The following is a 22,218-nucleotide window of genomic DNA, read 5'->3' as shown; positions in this document are numbered from 1 at the left end:
TCTTGCCCAACTTAGGTGAACTCAATCTCACATAGTGTCACTTTAATTAAAATCAATTAGACATTGGCTCCTAGGGACATTCGAGCTCAATAGGACGAAGATCACCGAAAGTTGCACCAATTTCGCTCTGTGGCTTAGTTGATGTCTAGGCAAGCTTTGTCCCTATAAGGGAGACAGTTCATCTGTTCGAGGCAAGTGGGTTTTAAGTGGGACCTTTGCGAGCGCATCGTGACCCCTCCACTTACCTGGGAGCTTACCTGGTCAACTCGGTTCATTAGACCGGATTGGAGGCTTAGGTGCCCTCTTCAAACCAGTTAGGAGCTGTCTAGTGATTTTAGGTCAAAGACTAGGATTGATATGCTTTTCTCTTTTATTGCATGCTTGATTGATCGAGTACTAGTGTATGCACGGTAGTCGTTCTAGAGTACAAAATCTATTACCTTTCGACCCTGAAATAGAACGAACCCTTAGGAACATTCGAGCTAAGATCAAAACATTAGGATCATCCCCACCTCTTAAGATGGCTGAAGAACAACCCAAACTCCTGAGGAAGTACTTTACTCCCACTATTTACACTTCTCCATCTTGCATTCGATTACCTGAAGTAGCAGCGGTACAATATGAAATAAAGTCTAGTGTGATCCAAATGCTTCCATCTTTTTATGGGCTCACCAATGAAGACCCATATAAACACCTAGATGAATTCCTTGAGATTTGCACCACTGTCAAGATTCAAAATTTCACTGATGATGCTTTAAAACTTAGATTATTCCCCTTCTCCCTTAAAGATAGGGCTAAGCAATGGCTGAATTCTTTAGAGGCCAATTCGATTCATTCCTGGGGTCAAATGCAACAAGAATTTCTTAAAAAATACTTTCCCATAGGAAGAACGAACCAGTTTAGACGTGCCATTACAAGCTTCTCCCAAACTGAGGGAGAAGAATTTCATGAAACTTGGGAGAGATTTCGAGACCTAATCCGTAAATGCCCTCATCATCAAATACCTAAGTGGCAGCTAGTGCAATGTTTCTATGACGGATTGACTGAACGAAACCGTCAGATGATTGATGCTGCATGCGGAGGGACTTTCATGCTTCGAAATGAGCATGAAGCATGGCAACTATTTGAAAATCTTAATGAAAACTCCCTCCACCATGCTTCATGTTCTCGTCAAGCACCCCCGAATTTTTAAAGAAAAGGGGCCATTTGTGAAATAAGTCATTCTATGGACCTGTCTAGCAAGGTAGATGCATTGTCCCATAAGATTGACCAACTAATGATAGGAGGACATGTCGTTAGCTCTTCCCAAGCACAAGTGTGTGCTATCTGTTCTAGCCCATCGCATCCAATTCATGAGTGCCCCTCAGCACCCCAATATCCCGAACTCGTGCAAGAACACATCAATGCTGCCCAAACACAGCCCAGACCGGGTAATGATCCATTTTTCAATACATATAATCCGGGATGGCGGAATCATCCAAATTTTTCTTGGAGGCAGCAAGCTTCTAATACCTCCCAACCCTTCTCCCAAAATTTTCAAAACCCTCAGAATTTTCATCCCTACCGTCCCTCAACCCAATTTCAGCATCCTCCTCCTCCAACCTAAAGAAATACAGCCTTTGAGGAGAAGGTGTTGACTGCCCTTCAAGGCTTGGAGGCAAACACACAACTATTGCACTCTCACACGCAATCAATTGCTAAGCTAGAATCCCAAATGGGTCAACTAGCTAATGCATTAAACAAGCGAGAGGAAGGTAAGCTTCCAAGTCAACCAATGAGTAATCCTAGGGGACAATACGTGGCTCAAGAAACCCGACTAAATCATGAGCAAGCCAATGCTTTGACTACCCTAAGGAGTGGTCGTATAATAGATAATAAGGTTGGGGAGAGTAACAATAAGGAAGATGAAGAAGAGGAGAGGAATGTTTCACATGAAAACCCAAAACCTTCTTCAGCTAGTCCACCATCTGCCACAACCCACATTCCAAAGGCTCCATTTCCTGAAGCACTTAATGCACCCACTCCCTTTGGCAAGAAGGGAACTTCACTAGAAGAGATAATGGAGGTCTTCAAACAAGTTAAAATCAACCTTTCACTCCTTGATGCCATCAAACAAGTTTCCTCCTATGCCAAATTTCTCAAAGACCTTTGCACCCAAAAGCGAAAATCTAGGACACATATGCCTAAAAAGGTCTTACTTACTGAACAGGTGAGTTCCATTCTCCAATACAACACCCCTCCAAAATTCAAAGATCCTGGCGCTCCCACTATTTCCTGTGTCATAGGAGATAACTCCATTGACCGAGCGCTCTTAGATCTAGGGACAAGTGTGAATCTTCTACCCTATTCAGTCTATGAGAAATTTGGGTTAGGTAAATTAAAACCTACCTCGGTGTCCTTACAATTGGCTGATCGATCTGTGAAGATACCACGGGGGATGATTGAAGATGTTCTTGTCAAGGTAGACAAATTCTATTTTTCAGTAGATTTTATCGTCCTTGACATGGAACATGTGCCCAACCTAAAAAAACAAATCCCTGTGATTCTTGGTCGTCTCTTTTTAGCGACAGCCAATGCATGCATCAACTCTAGAACTGGGGCAATGGATATATCATTTGGGAACATGAAAATTAAATTGAATGTGTTTTATGCCGCTGACCAACATGTGAGGGAAGACGGATGTTGCCTAATCGATGAAATGGATGATCTTGTAGAGGAAGCCCTTCCCTATATCTTAGCAGATGACCCCTTAGAGGCATGTCTGGCCCATTTTGACATTGACAACTTTGATATAGACAAGGCCATAGAAGAAGTTAACATCTTACTTGACAATCAATCTCCTGTGAGTTCCCTTCCTTGGAAGAGCCGACCTGAACCTCTTCCTCCCATTGCTAGCGCGCCACTTTGTCCTTCCATTGATTCACCACCTAAACTTGAGTTAAAGCCACTTCCAACAAATCTTAAGTATGCCTTTCTAGGACCAGAAGATAGCCTCCCTGTAATTATCGCAGCCAACTTATCTACTGAACAGGAGGATAAACTTTTGAGGGTGCTAGAAGAGAATAAACATGCCATAGGATGGTCTGTAGCCGATTTGAAAGGGGTTGACCCCTCTGTTTGCATGCATCGAATTCATCTCGAAGATGATGCAAAGCCCACCCGAGAAATGCAAAGAAGACTCAATCCTAACATGAAGGAGGTAGTTAAGAAAGAAGTGGTGAAGTTATTAGATGCCGGAATCATTTATCCAATTTCTGATAGTAAGTGGGTGAGTCCGACACAAGTGGTACCCAAGAAATCAGGTATCACTGTGGTTGAAAATACGGAAGGAGAATTGATACAAACACGCACAACCACGAGTTGGCGCGTGTGTATTGACTACAGAAAACTTAATTCGATGACTAGGAAAGACCATTTTCCTCTACCTTTCATAGATCAAATTTTGGAACGGTTGGCTGGTCAAGGTTTCTACTGCTTCTTAGATGGTTATTCTGGATATGATCAAGTACCTGTTTACCCGGACGATCAAGAGAAAACCACTTTTACTTGCCCATTTGGGACATTTGCATATAGGAAGATGCCTTTTGGACTATGCAATGCACCCGCAACTTTTCAACGATGCATGATGGCCATCTTTTCAGATATGGTGGAAAACTTTCTAGAAGTGTTCATTGATGATTTCTCAGTTTTTGGCCTATCTTTTGATGATTGTCTAGACAATTTGACCTTAGTTTTGAAAAGATGTAAGGAGACCAACCTAGTACTAAGTTGGGAAAAGAGCCATTTTATGGTTCAAGAAGGTATAGTTTTAGGACACGTCGTGTCCAAGAGGGGCATTGAAGTAGATAAAGCCAAAGTCGATCTTATTTCTAATCTTCCTCCACCAAAAACTGTGAAACAAATCCGATCATTCCTTGGCCATGCTGGTTTCTACCGTCGCTTTATTCAGGATTTCAGTAAGATTTCCAAACCCTTGTGCAATCTTCTTGCCAAGGACACTTCCTTTGTCTTTGATAAAACATGCGAGGAGGCATTTGAAAATCTTCGCTCGAAATTGACCACTGCACCTATCATACGGCCCCCTAATTGGACCCTTCCATTTGAACTAATGTGTGATGCATCCGACTATGCTATTGGGGCAGTCTTAGGGCAACGGCTAGATAAAGTACCTCATGTCATTTACTATGCTAGTAAAGCACTCTCAGATGCACAATTAAACTACACCACCACTGAGAAAGAATTGCTAGCGGTAGTATTCGCACTAGACAAGTTTCGATCTTACTTATTAGGATCCAAGGTTACCGTATTCACTGATCATGCTGCCCTTCGACACCTTCTTGCAAAGAAGGATACCAAACCCCGTCTGATTCGATGGATTCTTTTACTACAAGAATTTGACCTAGAAATTCGTGACAAGAAAGGAACTGCAAATGTCGTAGCGGACCACTTATCTAGGATTCTTCTTGAGCCCTCTTGTAAAAATACCTCACCCTTACACGATTCTTTTCCAGATGAACAATTATTTGAGGTACAAAGAATAAAAACGCCATGGTTTGCAAACATAGTGAATTACCTTGCCATATGACGAATTCCTGATGATTGGTCAACTCAAGATAAGAACCGATTCTTTTCACAAGTAAAGTTCTATTATTGGGATGATCCTGATTTATTCAAATATTGTCCCGATCAAGTCATCCGTCGATGTGTCCCTGAATGTGAATTTCAAAGTATTCTTTCATTCTGCCATTCACAAGCTTGTGTGGGACATTTTGGGGGTAGAAAAACTACAGCAAAAGTTTTACAAAGTGGATTTTATTGGCCCACACTTTTCAAAGATGCCCATAACTTTTGCCAAACTTGTGAACGGTGCCAACGGATGGGTACCATCTCTCGTAGAGATATGATGCCTCTCAATCCTATTTTAATTGTAGAAATCTTTGATGTTTGGGGTATTGACTTCATGGGCCCTTTCCCACCATCCTTTGGTTTCGAATATATTCTGGTAGGGGTTGATTATGTTTCAAAATGGGTAGAAGCTGTCGCCACTAAAACTAATGACCACAAGGTTGTGATTAAATTTTTACATGAAAACATCTTTTGTCGTTTTGGTACACCCCGAGCCATTATCAGTGATGGGGGATCTCATTTTTGCAACCGATCTTTCGAGGCTTTGGTTCGCAAATATAACATCACCCACAAAGTTGCTACCCCATACCATCCCCAAACGAGTGGACAAGTCGAGGTGTCCAATAGAGAGTTAAAACACATCTTAGAGAAAACGGTACGTCCCGATAGGAAAGATTGGTCTCAAAGGATAAATGATGCACTCTGGGCTTACCGTACCGCCTACAAAACTCCTATTGGCATGTCCCCCTACCGATTAGTTTTTGGTAAAGCTTGTCACTTACCGGTAGAACTTGAACATAGAGCTTTCTGGGCTATAAAAAAATTTAACTTAGACATGGCAGTAGCTGGTCCTCACCGAAAACTCCAACTAAGTGAACTTGAAGAATTGCGTAATGAGGCTTATGAAAATGCTAAAATTTATAAAGCAAGGACTAAGGCTTTTCATGATAAAAATATTAACCGTAAGTCCTTCGAACCTGGTCAAAAGGTTTGGCTGTTCAATTCCAAGTTGCGACTCTTCCCGGGTAAACTTTGCTCTAGGTGGGATGGACCATTCGTAGTGAAAAAGGTTTCTCCTTATAGTACAGTGGAGATCCAACACCTCAATGGTGGACATATTTTAAAAGTCAATGGTCAAAGGTTAAAACCTTATGTAGACTGTGTTGCCGACGGGCAATTGATCGAATCCCTTAATTTAACGAACCCTGTTTATCAAAATAATTAAAGACCCACTGTGTCTGGCTGAAGACAATAAACTTAGCGCTTGTTGGGAGGCAACCCAATTCTTTTAGATTATTTCTTAACATTGAGGACAATGTTAGGTTTAGGTTTGGGGGTATTCATCTTGATTTTCATCAAAAAAAAAAGGTTAAAAAATAATAATAAAAAAATCATCTTTTAAAAAAAAAATATAAAAAAATTAAAAATATTTTTTTAAAAAAAATGTGTTTATTTTCATAATAATAAAAAATTATTAAAAAAAAAGTTTTGTTAATAATAAAAAAATAAAAAAAAAATTTTGTTTTTAAAAACCTAATTTCTATACATTTATGCAAGAATGATAAACACAGAAGGTATATAAAATCTAAAAAGCCCAATGACTAGTCGGAAGTAATACAAATTTAAGTTCTTTTTATTAAGTCTCTCTTAGGGAGTTGTAAGCTAATTAATACTTCGGAATTTCACTACACACTGGCCGACACTTCTAAGGTCTAGGCTCGACATTATGTTGATAGTATAGTAGCAACCTTGGACCCTGATGAATCATACTTATCTAATTCAAATATATATATATATATATCATCAATAATAATGGATTTAGTCAGGAACATCGAAAAGGGCTACCTATTGTGAAAGGTCAAGTGGGCTTGTGATGAGAACTCCGAGCATAAGTCCGTAGGGGTGTCTTGATGCCCGACACCTTATGCCAACTGGTGTGAGAGTTGTCGACTGATTGCTCATTACACGGAGAAATCACCACAAGAGTAAAAGTGCACAATTTATATATCTTTTATTAAAAAAAAAAAACCTCTGTATTGACCTTGAAAAAGACAATAGTGTGAAAGCCGTCGTTGTAAAAATTCGAGTAAACTGGAATATTACAGATAAAGCCCGTGAGGTACTAAAATAAATATCCACAACTTTTGAAATTCTGTAGATAAGATGATTTTGAATCAGTGAACAGGTCCTTTCGACCAATCCTTGGAAACTACTAGTCTTTGCAATATTTTGTTGATCCGAACCCTTAGCTTGTGTACGGACCAGATTTCACCTAGCACTCCAGTATAAATAAGTCTTACAACTCCCTAACGGAAACTTAATGACTTCAACTTGAATTGCATCTTGACCTAGGATTTGGGCTGACCTAGTAAATAAAACCGTGTGTGTTTTGAAATTCTTATCATTTATGTATCTTAAATTAGATTTTAATAATAATAATAAAAAAGAGTTTTTGAAATTCCTTACTAGTATGCATTTGAAATTTGATTTTCACTTCAGAGATCATTCGATCTAAAAAAAAAAAAGAAAATTAATAATAACAATAATAATAAATGATTTATTGAAGTTTGTGGGTATCTTCACTGAAAACTCTCACGAGACTATAACTCGTCCACTAGGGTAACCTAGGGGTTTAAAGCCTTGTTGCATATGGTAAATGCAATCGCGATGCCTGTGAAAGTGAGTTAGAGTTTTTCTTTTCTAATTTTATTTTGCTCGAGGACTAGCAAAACATAGGTTTGGGGGTGTGATAAGTGCTTAATAATTCATAATTTAGCTATCTTTCCATAGCACTTATCAATGTTCTTAAACTAATAAATACATATTTTACCATGAAATTGAATAAACATTGAAATAAATTTAAAATATGGTAATAAGTAAATAATTCTTTTCTTAAAACAGATTCTGAACTCGTCTCTCTCCTGGTTGCGATCTTTCATGAAAACAGGAGATTGGGTTGACCCGGTTTAGTAACCTGATGGAGTTGTAATCAAGCTAAGGTTATAATTAAATGAGTTTTGGTCCTAATTAGATTGAAAGCTATAATTAATTATTTTTGTATCGAGAAAATGTTTGAGTAATTTTATTAAGTCACGGTCCTGTTTTTAGTTTTGTCGAGTCTGGTCTGAAGCAGTTTAGCAAGAATTGAATTTAAATAACATTGGGCTCGAGACCAAGTTCAAGCAAATTAAAGATTATAACCTACCTCAAATCCAAAGCCAATTTCCAAACCAATCCTATTCCTTTCCCGCGACCACTATCCAAGCAATCCAACGGTTCAGAAACTCCCGTCTTCGCATCACATTTCCAAACTAAGCAAAATAGAGGAGATCCTTGTTTTAAATTCATATATGCACATTTTCACGTCAAAATAAAGCAAGAAAAATAATTTTTCCCAAAAATTACTGGAATCACTGTTCAGATGAACAGTATTCCGAGGTAACACTGTTCATATAACAGTGTTCCGTGAAAAACACTGTTCATATGAACAGTGTTACAAAAAAAAAATATATCCACTGTTTATCTTCTTCCTCCCTCCTTGCATCAGGGCCGTCCACCTTCCTCCCGTCGATCCCGCGTCGATCCGCCGCCCGTGCCAGCCGCATCAATCGTGTCCAGCTCCTCTGCCATCAGCCCGTCCCAGCCGGCCCTTCTTCCGCCCGTGACACAGCCCATTCCATCTCCCATCAGCCGAGATCCCGCAACCCGATCAGCTCCTTCCAGCCAGCCGAGCGTCTTCCGCATCCAAGAGTTCGGATCCCCAGCTCCAAGCCGTGATCCGCTCCTTCCAGCGCGCGTCCTTCCTTCCGGCGACCCAGCATCCCATTGTTCATCATCATCGTCCGCGATCTGCTCCCCCAGCATCACGCCCCATAATTATCAGCCCATGATCCCTTCCCCCTTCCCAAATGAGCACCCCGGACGATCCTCTTCACGGATCCATCGCGGGCTGATATGATGAAAAAGGGGGGAAAGAGAATATTTTGTGATATATTGGGAATAATGGGAGGTGAAGGCTTTCATTTGAAGACGGGAGGTCGTCCGGAAGCCATGCTCGGCTAAACGTCCAATCTAGGGCTGGATGAAGCCCTAGCAATGTATCAAGGCATTGTAGTTCTTACTTTTTATTATTATTTTGGAGCTTGTTTAAATTCTTATCTTCAATGAAATATTTCTTTTATGATGTTTAAACCTTGAGCATGCTATTTATTATTCATGTTTGCTAAAGTAGTCTAAGATGATCCATGCCTAGGAAGATGAGGTGTGCTGCACCCTAGATTAGCATACTTAGGTAGACACTTCATGCTATACCGAAGATGGATCTTCCTAAAATTCTTTATATTTTTATTTTAAAAGGCTTGTAACCAACATTGCATGCCTCTCCAAAAGATAAAAAAAATATTAAAGAACACAGACCCTGATACAATGCTATGTGGTGGATTCCAAACCCTAGATCCATTTACTCTGATAAATTCCAATTCGCACTCATAGTTTAATTTAGTTTATTCGAATTAGCAAATTCTTCTTCTTGATTTATTTTTAAAAGAAAAATAACTTGTTTCCAATCCCTGTGGACCGACACCCGTAATTACTATCCTACAAGATACGTGCTATTGCGTGGTTTATTTTCAAAATTGAAAGAACTGATCAAGGAGTCCCAACAAAAGAAACAAAAAACCCAAAAATTAGTTTCTAAAAATATTATATTAATAAAATATTAATATATAATGATAATATTTTATACTTTTACTATTGTATTATACTGTATATATTATATTATATTATATTATATCATAATACATTGATATGTTATGTTATATTATATCAAATTATGATATATTATTATGCTATAGTATATAATATTATATTACTATATTATAATAATATTATATTGCATTACAATAATATTATACTATATCATATATTTATATATTAATATATATTTTATTTTAATATGCTCTGTTGTATAATACTATGCAATATCCTTTATGGCTATTTTGTCATACCAAAAGTACTTTCTCAGTTTATTTGCCAAGCACATATTAAAGTTTCACAATACTTTAGAAATGTAGTTACCAAAAAACAAATAGCTTTTTATAAAGATACTACTTCAAAAAGCTCTACTTTAAAAAGCTCTAGTTCAACAAATTCTACTTTCGAAAGTTCTACTGCCAATAACTCTGCCAAATGGGGCCTAAGTCCTCTTACAAATATGCCATCAATTCCCATCTCCCATAGGATTGTCTCGATAACCATGAAATATCCACAACGGAGCATGTAGGTTCCATATTAGCAAGAGTCAAATAGTTATTGATTCAGCAAGGGAGGGGTATTAGAACATTCTAAGGTGAGATTGACTCCAAAATGAATTTCTTATTATAGAACTCCAAAATTCCTCTTAGGAGTATTTTCTAAATGTGAAACTATTTATTCTGTAGTTAGGTTTGTTTGTCATGGAAACCTTTTTGCCAATCTTCTGAAGATGAGAAGGTATTTTATCAAATACTATTAGAAAATCTAGTTGGTTTTTGTTACAATGGTTTTATGAAATAAAAGTCTTTATAGATGATGTTGGAAAACTTTGGCATAAATATCTTGCAAATAAGAAAAGATATTTCATTTCTTGGATTAGGAAAAGAAAAAAACATCTTTCTACTCACATATTCCTTGGGTCAGAGCTTGTTGTAAAGTGGAGATAGTTTCCAATGTAGGTTGTTTATATCTTTGAAATGTGAATGTAAAAAAAATGTAGGTTGTTTATAACTTTGAAATGTGAATGTAAAAAAAAAATGCTTTTTTAATGAGACAAATATTGCTGTAAGATTGCTTGAATCTACTTGAAATTTATGAAATATAATTTTTAGAATGGGAGTCAAGTAGAGACATATGACTAAGAAAACTAAGTAACATGGATTAAAGTCACTAATGGTTTGATTGTTTCTCAAGAAACACAAACTGATCCTATAGCCAAATTTGAATATGGGCACATGTGGGTTACTTCGGTGATCTCAAAATCAGGTAAAAACAAAAAGAATAAGGTACTAGATGTGAAGACCATAAGTAGAAATATGGTGCAACAAATAGCTAGCTCACTCTTTAATTAAATGGGTAATTTTTTTGATAAAATTAAATCGGTCACTGAATGGTGTAGAAAGGTAGTTTTAACTTGAAACTTTGAGTACTAATTCCTAGTATGAAAAAATGGTTCTCTAGTCCATTAATAACCCACTTTGACTATAATTGTCCAAAGTCAAAGTTGGTGAAATTTGGTCCAAGATTGGTCCAATTTGGGCTAAATCATCAACTTGTTAAAGGTTAAGTTAAAGTAAGCTAAGTTAGTTAAAGTCAAATTTAGTCCTAAAAAGCCAATTGTGGAGTGGATGTAAATAATATCTACTAATAGTATGGTTGATTGGGCCCATATCATACTTCTTATGATAGTAAATTCTAATATTTACAATTATTCTAATTTTTTTTAAAGAAAATAAATATTTGAAGGTTTTGACTCATTAGCTTACAAAAAAATTATTCAAAATATAAAATTTTAATAAATTTAGGAGAGAAACTCTTCCTTCACGTCCTGGGAACAATCATTCATTTTGTCAATTTTCCTTTGTGAGATTTAAGAATTAAGAAAATAGATTTCTTTTCTCTTTCATGGCATCGCTACATAGCTATTCATTAAAGGGTTTAAGGAGCTATTTGGATGCCTAGATAAGTAATTTAGTAGATGGACCCGAATTTAGAACCACTGTGAGAGAAGTGATAGTTTCATGGATAGAAGAAACTCTCTCATTGTTGAATAACTCAAAAATCTATAATCTTGAAAAATTAACAGGGATGTTGAATTCCATTGAAAAATTGATTTAGCTTATCCTATATTTTAGGGATTATTTATATACTGGTTCTCTTGACTAGAAAAATTTCTCTCCCTCCACAACAAGCCTTTGCCATCTCCCCTCAACTCATAGCTCTTCCATCATTAACCTAATTTGGTTGAATTAAAAGATTATTGTATCCAAACATCCAATCTCGGCCTTATGATCTTAGCATTGCAGGCCACTTGGGGCATATGCTTCACAGAGAGTAAATAGTATGAGAGACAAGGATACAAGGTTGGGTTCAAAACCAAATAGCTTAAGCTTTTGGGTCTAGTTAGATTCAAATATGTACATCAAAACCTTCGTGTATTGAACTCTCTATTCCCCAATTGGCAGTAGTAGAGCCAAAGGCATGAAAATGCTATATATACAACTCTGCAAAGCAGAAAAGTTGCTCATATTGGTGATTCTTATGAAGAACAGCGACATGGTGGTCACAATGAAATGCACTGAGTGAGTTCTCAATAGTCTTAGAAGAGCAGACTTTTGTAAGAGTGTGCAAGAGTATGACGAAATCTGGCTCTTGATGAACAACTAAGAATGATGATATATGGTGCACTTGAAAGAGGTAGCACGCAAGGCTTGTTAAAAAGTATTATATCAAATTGGAAGGTGAGTTATAGTCAATGTGATAGGCTCACACATGACAAGCATGATTACTAAAAGTTATATATGAGGTTTAGTCCCAAATGGACTAAATGGTGTTAAAGAAAAGGATTAATATGCTCTTTGGGCTTAAAACATAATGGTTTAAGTTTTTAGCCAAGTAGGGATCCAACATGAATATCAAGGCCCTCCTACACTAAACTAGGGCATGCAAAAAAGTCTATTGAGCATCAACCCTATATGATATGAAATTTTTATGTTTAGACTTAACCTAAATCATTTAGTCTAGTCCATTGATCATCAACCCTATAAATCGAACCGAACCAAATTTCTTGGGTTGGTTTCAAGTGGTTGTTATAGATGGTTGGTTTGATTTTGTTTTTAGTTTTAAGAAACCAGTTTAAATTAGTTAATTTTTATGTTTATCTCCAAACCAACCCAACATGACCTATGTATACCCCTACACTAATCTCCTTAGTCCCCCAAGAGGTAAGATTTTTCCTTATATCCTACAATTTGAGCATAAATGGCATTTGTCTCGTCTAGGGAAACCTTCTATATGGAAAGAGTCAAAGTAATAATATGGGAGAAAATAGTGAAAGTTAATGAATCAAAAACAATTTAATTACCAATCTCTAGAGGTAAAGGAAAACAAAGCATGGAGCATGTTCTTTAGGGTATGCATGGTTGTAAGAAAATTTGTGAACATGGAAAAGAAAAATAATTATTTCATGAAAAATATTGAAATATAGTAATGTACTTTCCAAATCTGTTAATTTTTCAAAGGAAAACAAGTTTTCTATGCAACTTTCCATACAACCTAACATAGGGATGGCCAAATATGACCTTCATGGGTGAACTTTCCTTCATAAGCTAACTTGATAAGGTTTGTTTCCATAGAACATGCTACATGTTCTAATTTTGTTAATATATTTAATCCTAGCTAGAAGGTTTGGTTTCTAAATTATGAATTATTGAAGACTAAATTCTTCTAAGGATGGGCACAAGCCTCTGAATTTCTAAAAGAAGGAACCAATGATTCACCCTTGAATTGTTTGACCCCAAGTTTGGGGCTTAAGACATAAGAACATAAAAAGGTTATTTTTCTAACAATATTCTGTTCATAAGTTTAAATCTATGAGTTACACATGTAAAAGTGCATCTAACCTTTGGAGATAAATGTTCTATGAAATGGGCGTCTTAGACCTATGTTACCATAAGATTGTGTCTAAACTACTATAGAGTGGTAATTTAGATAGGAGAAGGTTTTAAACTCTCTTAATGTTGAATACTAATTTATGGTAAGTTAGTATGTAATTGAATCAGTTCAGAATCCAACCTAATCCAACCCAAATCTTGAGCCAACAACCTAAATTCAATCCAACCAATTACCCTGTCCCTTAGTTGGGTTAGCTATGACCTAGCCAACCCAATCCACCTATAACCCAATTCGAATCTTTCTAATTTGATCTAGGGTTGAGAGGAGAACTGTCCTCTCTTATCTAATCTCCTCGCCTGCTTAGTTTGTACGTCATTGCCACTCCCCAGCTATTCCATCAACCAATGTCTATCATTGGTGACAACCACCTCTAAGAACCACTCCTATGACAATTATTTTGGTGATAACCTCTCTCCTATCTACTCCACGTATCCATCTCCTATTCCTTCAACTACTATTGCCTTTATGGCTTGACCATATATCTCCATATCTAGCAACTAAGTTTTTCTTCGATCTCTTGCCCATCTCATTGGAGAGATGTTAGCCTAACCATAGTTAATTACATCTAGGGAGATTTGGATGGTTCTGGCTAGAACTATCAAGTTTGGCTAGATATGGACTAGTGAGCCCCCACCTCCATCACCTCTCCTTCTCTTTGCAAATTAAATTGAGTTGAGTTTGAGTCAGATTTTTAGGTTGGGTTCTTGAGATGAGCCTTTTACCATATCAGATTAGGTCATGAACTAGCCATTGACAAGCAAAATAGTAAGAGGACATTCTAAAAAGTAAGTTATTTTGAAAAACTAGGGCTAGAGAAAGCTCGATCGAGCTTAGATGAGTGTAGCATTTGGACCCAATAATGGAATCAACACCTAGTGTTTGCCAATTGAGCCATTTTGTGCTATCAAGTTCTAATTATTTCTGGGTCTTTAATGTTACTAAATATGAGTTATCTATAGATAAAGATGAAGGCTTTTAGCTATCAAACAACAATTACAAATATAAAGTAGTTGTTTCCTCCTCTTTTTTCTGTCTGTGGAGAGAGGGGTGTGACAAAGAAATTTGTTTGCTGGTAGAGGGTGGTAATAAGCCTGATGATTAGGTCGAGTGCGAGCATGTCACCGGCATTAGATTAATTTAAAATTGTATAATGAAAGGATGATGATGATGAAAGTAGTATAAATTTAGGTGCTTTGACCTTCAAGAATTTTCTACTACCAACAACCCACCCATTTGAAAGAGAAAGATAAGGCGTAGCTAGAGCTACGAAGCATTATACTGCTACTTCTACTAGAAAATTAGAGTCTTATTTAGAAACTGAGAGCAACAAACTTAAAAGCAAAAGCAAAGATAATTTAAAGATAAATTGGTTTCATTGACCAAAAGAAAAAAGCGCTCCTTATTCAAATTACAATCTATTATTTAAGACAAAAACAAATGATATGGTAACTGTCCACTCCAATGGTAGCAACCCATGTTTGGCCTCCACCTTTGATAGTTCTAGTAGCTGACGCAAAGTGCCCTCTACTATTCATGTTTATCATAATAGCTAGAATTTGTATCGTCCATTAGACCAATTATCATACTCGATCAACATGTCGTAATATCCTTAATCAGCCCAGCTTACAATAAGATTATTATTGGTGAATATAGTATTCATTAGCAAAGTTGGGATCAATGCACAAAATGATGCTACTATTGTTTGTTAGATAATGGTATGCTTTAAAAGCTATTTACATATAATTGCAAATATTATTTGCAATAATACATGATTTTTTTCCCTATGATCACATAACAATATAAGAATGTGTCATCAGTCCTAGAGCCAAAAAGTGTATGTTGCCCAAGGAGACAACCCAAGAGGGAGGGTGAATTAGGTTTTAATTAAATATTGACCAATTAAAAATATAATGAGTAATTAACTAAATCTATTGAAAGCAAATTAGTTAGTTTATTAGATGCAGTGAGTGAAGAGAGAGAAAGAGACAACAACCAATACAAACACAGAAAAGTTTATAGTGGTTCGGAGCCAACTCTTGCTCCCACATCCACTCCCCAAGCCGCACTTGGAAGTTCACTATAATTCCTAGGATTACAGCTGGTTGTTTTACAAACTCACAACCCAACTTGTTGTTTTCACGAGATAACAACAAACTCGGTCGGTTTTCACAGACTCACCGACTAGAACCACCCGATTGTTTTTTCGGATTCACAATCAAACCTAGTTGGTTTTTCCGGATTCACCAACCACAACCTTACACCGTTGGTTTTATCTTTGGCTCACCAACAAACCTTACAACCCTTGATTCAATCCTCTGATTGAATCAAGTAAGAAAAACAAAGTTTGGAAGTTCACAAAGAAAGCTTCTAAAAAAGCAAGTGTGAGAATAATATAAGCAAAGTAGAGTTTGAAGTCCTCAAACAGATTTTAGATGAGGAAGTGGAAGCTTCTCGATTTCTGAGTTTTCTCTTGAATGTGCCGAATGATGGAGGACAGTAGTAGAGCCTTGAATGCGAAGGAAGCACTTTCAGATTTGAGATGAATGCACTTCTTCCTTCTTTTTCTTGGATTTACTCAACGGAAGCTCTTGGTGGTTGAAATACTTTAATGCTTAGATGGAATGGCTCTCTTGTTGTCTACTGCTGTTCACTCTGGCTATTTAAGTGGTTCCATTCGAAAAATAGCCGTTAGAGACTGATTCATAGCCGTTTTGTCCTGTCTGCACATCCTGACAATGTATCCGTTGGGATCGGAGTCGACTCGTGCGATCTGGAGTCAACTCGGCTGTTGCTGCAGCCGACTCACGCATTACTGGAGACAACTCGCCCACTGTTCAGGATTTGAATTAAAGTGCTTGTCCCATCCTGGAGTCGACTCGGACCAAACCTGGAGTCGACTTGCCAACATCTGGAGATGACTCGGACACTTAGGAGTCGGCTTGTTCTCAGGATTCCAGAAACCCATCTTTCTATTTTTCTTTCTCGAGTTGACTCGGGTATTCTTGGAGTTGACTCGGCTCTCTTGAGAGACGACTCGAGATCTTCGAGAGACAACTCGTTCTCAGAGTCCGAAAAATCGATTCTCTGTCTATTGAACTGATCTTCCTCGGAGTCGACTCGCGCTTTGTTGGAGTTGACTCGGCTGACTTGGGGGTCGACTCTGGAACTCTTGGAGTCAACTCGTTCGCAGGGTTTCCGAGATTGGTTCTCTGCCTTTCAGACTGCTTTCCTCTGGAAATCGACTCGAATACAACTAGGAGTCGACTCGAATACAATTAGGAGTCGACTCGCCAAATATCGGAGTCGACTCGTAACCTTCTGGAGTCGACTCGGTAATAGGGTCTAAAATCTATCGTTCTGTCTTTCTATCTATTACCTTTTGGAGTCGACTCGGAACCGTCGGAAGTCGACTCGGCAAGCATCGGAGTCGACCCGAAACCTTTTGGAGTTGACTCGCTGACAGTGTCTGAAACTCTTCTTTCTGTCTTTCTGTCTGTTCTCAGTCGGAGTCGACTCGTAGAGTACCGGAGTCGACTCGAGCTTGTGCCAGAACCTTTAAAGCACTTGGAGTCGACTCGTAATCTTTCGGAGTTGACTCGGGATGCAAACTTTGGTTCAAATTAAGTCCAATACTTATCCAAATTACTTTGAACCAAAGCTTGAGGCACTTAAACAGAAGTTCACACATGTTTACCTGAAACACTAGATGGAATTCATTAGTACAACATAAAATATACTCAAATGCTTTGAGCACATCAAAATTAAATAAGGGTTTACTCAATCACTCCACAATCTTTCCCTTTTTGATGATGACAAAACATTGAGTATTTGTAAAGTGAATTGCTTAATCAAGAAGTGAATTGTAGTAAAGTTTCGAAATGAATTCAAATGTCTAGTCATTTAGTGTATCGAAAATTGAAAGGTATGAGTCAGTATACTTTGCAATAAAAGCTCCTCCTTTCATTTGGAATTATATAAGCCTTCAAAACATGCAATCAATTATTTGGCTTATATGTTTTTAATGAATTTACTTTCTCAGAATTTCAGATTCTCCCCCTCAGCATGTGCATTCAATTTTGTTTGAATTTTGCTCGAGTTTTCTGAATTTTCGTTTAATGTTTTAAACTTGAAGTTCTTAATTATAGAAGGAAAAATCTGACGATTTGTTCTTGAATATGATTCAACTAATCTCCGAATATCCCTTGAATAGATTATGAAGATTACTCCTTGAGGAGCTCCAACAGAGAGATAATGAGCCTCGAGGTATCGAATCCACAAAGACAAATCATATTTTGCTTAAAAAAAAATTTTCTGTTTAGTGATTCCCTTTACCTTCAAGGTATCATATTTTCTCCCCCTTTTTGTCATCATAGCAAAAAGGTGAAGTATCAAAGAATCAATGTAGAGACACATAACACAAAAGACACAATGCTCAATTTTTCAAAAAATGACTTCAGTTCACTGATTACAAAATTTGAGTACATTGATTGAAAGTCCCGAAGGACTTTAAATGATAACATAAAAATACAAATCTAAGGATGTTTAGTAGAAGAGGATGATGCGCCCATACTTCGCCGGTGAGCCTGCAAAACCAAACCCATTCCTTCAGAGAGATTTCCTAGTTGAGCAATAATCTCTGAGGTCGCCGTAGCATGTGTCTGGGTCAGTTGGGTCACACTTTCATTGATTGTATCGAGCTTGTTTATCAAAACATTTGCAAGCCTTTCTGCACCTTGACTTTGCCTTAGCAGCTCTGATCTGATAGTATCTCTCATTTGCCTCGTATCTTCCTTAATAGCTGTGAGGTTCAAGTACTGACCCTATGTTGGGAACCCGCCCATGCCGCTGATATTTCAAAAATTTTCAGATGGCAGCGGAATCGGCATGCGCGAGTTCGACGTTCATCACATGAACGTTGTTTCGAGACCTTTCGTAATTAGGTAAGAATTAAAACTTTTAAAACTAATAGGAAGATCAAATCTTCACCTTGCGCGGGTAGATGATCACCGCGAATCTGAATTCGTGGTTTTAGGAAGAGGGTTCGCTTGAAGCCGTTCAAACGTCCGGCCTCTACGGGTATCCACACGAAGTAGAGATCCGATCAACGTTTCCTTGTCTCCCCGGGGTGCTAGCTCCCTTGCAGAGACTTCCTTTGATGGCTGATCTCCTCTCTTTCTTTCAACTCTTGAAAGTGCTTGAGAGGAGGAAGAAGAAGGAGGGATGATGAAGAAGAACAAGAACCCTTTGCAGCCTTCTCTTCCTTGCTTGCGTTGGAGCCCAAACAAGAGAAGAAGGATGAGCCGGCAATCCCTTTCTCTCTTCTTGCTGATGGCGGCTGAAAACCCAAGGGGAGGATGAAGGGCGTACGGCACAAGGGAGAGGAAATCCCAATCCCCTAGGTGCTGCCCCTTGAGCCCCTTTAAATAGATTGTGGAGCTCCTAACTTTTAGGAGCTCCATACTATTTTCCAAGAGGGGCGCCGGCCCCTCTTACCTTGCCGCACCAAAAAGAGAAGAAGGAGGGGGCGTACGGCCCTCCTCTTGGTTTGCCCTAATCCTCATCTAATGAGGATTGGGAGGCCCTAATCCGGTTTAGTCCTAATTTGATTAGGCTTAGCCAAATTTGGTTCAATGCATACTAGTCCTAATCCAATTAGAACTTGAATGAACCATGACTCAATTGAACTCTTCAATCCTAATCCAATTAGGAGTCATGTTGATTCATTAGATTATTAATTAATTTAGACTTAAGGAATCCTAATCCAATTAGGATTTATTTAATTTTAGTCCTAATCCAATTAGGACTCTATTTGAATCCGAAGTCCTAATCCAATTAGGATTTCTAGGAATCCTACTCCAAGTAGGAATCCAATTTTAATTCAAAACTCCTAATCTCATTAGGATTGAGGAATCCTATTCCAAGTAGGAATCCCAGTCCTAATCCAATTAGAACTCTAGGTATCCTACCCGAAGTAGGATTCTTGTTTCAAGTCCAATTAATTAATTCCTTTTTCCTTCTTCAACCTTTTATCAATCAAATTGATTTCTTGTGATTCCTAATCACGATTTCAACCATTGGATCGGTCAATACTTCTAGTGTGTGTGACCCCATAGGTTCTATTCTGACTGGTAGTGAGATATATTGTGATCTCTATCACTATATCATTGAAAACTCCTTTCAATGGGTTGGAACGATTCCAACTCAACTCATTAGGGTTTATCGATCATCAAGATAATCCCTATGAGTCCCACCATCCACCAGTGACACCTAGCAGCATGTAGTGGCTACCCAGCAGAATGGAATGATGAACCTCTAGGTGCAGTTAACGTGTGATACAGTCCTACTATCGTGGATCCCTACAGGACGGAGATCATGGACAACTCGTCAAACCCCATCGTCTGTCATATGTCAAGATTTATTCGACTTGAGTTCGATAATGGAAAACTCCTTTTCCACTTACTGCCCTGGCCAAGGTCTTAGAACTCAGTCTAACAAATCACATAGGATCACTCCTCTTCTATCAAGGTCGATAGATTCCTTATAGGTGCATACCCTACTCCTACAGTGAACCTACTGCAGCCAATCTACACTGCATGGACCCATATGGCTAGAGACCATGTATGTATGCAGTCAAACTACAATAACCTCACTGTGAGTAGCCGAAGCACCGCAGGTCAAAGGACCAGTCACACTACTGCAACATCAAGCAAGTCACTGACGAGTGGATAGACATCCAAGTGACTTCTTGTCTTGATCACGCTCAGTACCCTTGTTCTCTAACAAGCACCTGCACTATCACTTCAGTGTCCCTACACTGTGGACTCAAGTCTCGTCCATCCAGAAGGAAAGTGATCTGTGCACTGATCGGATCGATCACCGTCCTCGTGATGATTCATTGATCAGGAGCATTTAGAAATTAATCACCAATGATACATGGCTCAAATTCTCAACTCTTGAGAATATGTATCATCATCTTATTAATTCCTTGGACGATTCATAGACACATAAACAATATGAATGAAAAGATGCCTTTTATTTATTCAATAATAAATAGTCAAGTACAAAATTATGTCCCTAGAATCAACAATGTGTCAGCCAAATTGGCTTCTAGGGCATACATCTAACAATCTCCCACTTGCACTAAAGCCAATTGGTCATATATCTTAGGCCCATCTTCTCAAGGTGGGCTTCAGTCTTTTGCTGACTCAGCTGCTTAGTGAAAGGGTCTGCCACGTTATCCGCGGAGTCTACTCTCTGCACCTCTACATATCTCTTCTCCACATAGTCGCGTATGAGGTGAAAGCGCCGCTCTATATGCTTAGACTTCTGATGAGACCTTGGCTCCTTAGCAAGGGCTATGGCGCCATTGTTATCGCAGTAGAGTGTTATGGCATCTGATGTCATCACATCCAGCTCTGCAATGAATTTCTTGAACCAGAAGCCTTCCTTAGCAGCTTCAGAGGCGGCGATGTATTCGGCTTCCATAGTAGAATCAGCAATGATCGGTTGTTTAGAACTCTTCCAATTCACCGTACCACCATTGCACAAGAACACGTATCCAGATGTTGACTTCCTGTCATCGACATCAGTCATGAAGTCTGAATCTGTGTACCCTTCTACCTTTAACTCTGATGATCCTCCAAAAACCAAGAATAAATCTTTAGTTCTTCTCAAGTACTTAAGAATATTCTTCACAGCTGTCCAGTGTTCTTCACCTGGATTCGACTGATATCTGCTTGTGACACTCACAGCAAGAGCTATATCAGGTCGTGTACATAGCATGGCATACATGAGGCTTCCTATTGCCGATGCATAAGGAATCTTGCTCATGCGTTGAATCTCCTCAGATGTGTTGGGGCACATCTTCTTGGAGAGATGAATTCCATGCCTTAGGGGTAAGAGACCCCTCTTGGAGTTTTCCATGCTGAACCTCTTCAGCACCTCCTCTATGTACATCTTCTGTGAAAGGCCAAGCATCCTTTTAGATCTATCTCTATAGACCTTTATTCCCAAAATATAGGATGCTTCCCCAAGGTCTTTCATGGAGAATTCTTTTGACAACCAGACCTTGACCGAGGTTAGCATGGGAATATCATTCCCAATCAGGAGAATGTCATCTACGTACAGTACGAGAAAAATGACAGCACTCCCACTAACCTTTTTATAAACACATGGTTCCTCTTCGTTTTTGATGAAATCAAATGTTTTGATTGCATCATCGAAACGAGTGTTCCAACTCCGAGAGGCTTGCTTTAGTCCATAGATGGACCTTTGCAGCTTGCAGACCTTGTGATCTCCATCACTGGAAGTGAAACCCAAAGGCTGTTCCATATAGATATCTTCATCAAGATATCCATTCAGGAAAGCAGTTTTCACATCCATCTGCCAGATTTCATAGTCATGAAATGCTGCAATGGCAAGCAATGTCCGGATGGATTTTAGCATGGCTACAGGTGAAAAGGTCTCCTGATAGTCAATACCTTCGCGCTGACTATACCCTTTCGCCACAAGCCTTGCCTTATAGGTCTCTACCTCTCCATCCGAACCTATCTTCCTTTTGTAGATCCATTTGCATCCAATAGGTACAATACCTTCTGGTGGATCTACTAAGGTCCAGACTTGGTTGGAATGCATGGAGTCTATCTCTGACTTCATAGCTTTCAGCCATTTCTCGGAATCGATATCAGATATCGCCTCGTTGTAGGTTTTGGGATCCTGTATGTGATCCCTATCTCCCACTAGGAACATTTCCTCGGTATCCTCTTCTAGTATACCTAAGTATCTATCGGGAGGATGGGAGACCCTACTAGATCTACGAGGTGGTTGAGGGACATCGTGTACTGGCTCCTTATGAATAGGTTCTATAGGATCCATGACTCGTTGCTT

The 22,218-nt window shown here is 38.5% G+C and overlaps 1 non-coding gene across 1 annotated transcript; it reads right to left on the bottom strand.

Annotated features, from left to right (window-relative positions):
* Nucleotides 1-896: 896 nt before the first annotated feature.
* LOC120111809 lies at nucleotides 897-1,002 on the bottom strand. Its single transcript, XR_005513204.1, has one exon. It is a non-coding gene; the product is annotated as a small nucleolar RNA R71 (small nucleolar RNA).
* Nucleotides 1,003-22,218: the final 21,216 nt, after the last annotated feature.

The sequence above is a fragment of the Phoenix dactylifera genome, chromosome 8, assembly GCF_009389715.1.
Source record: "Phoenix dactylifera cultivar Barhee BC4 chromosome 8, palm_55x_up_171113_PBpolish2nd_filt_p, whole genome shotgun sequence".
In the NCBI taxonomy this organism is placed as follows: Eukaryota; Viridiplantae; Streptophyta; class Magnoliopsida; order Arecales; family Arecaceae; genus Phoenix; species Phoenix dactylifera.
The sequence above is the reverse complement of the archived record's forward strand: the minus strand, read 5'-3'. Positions and strand labels throughout refer to the sequence as shown.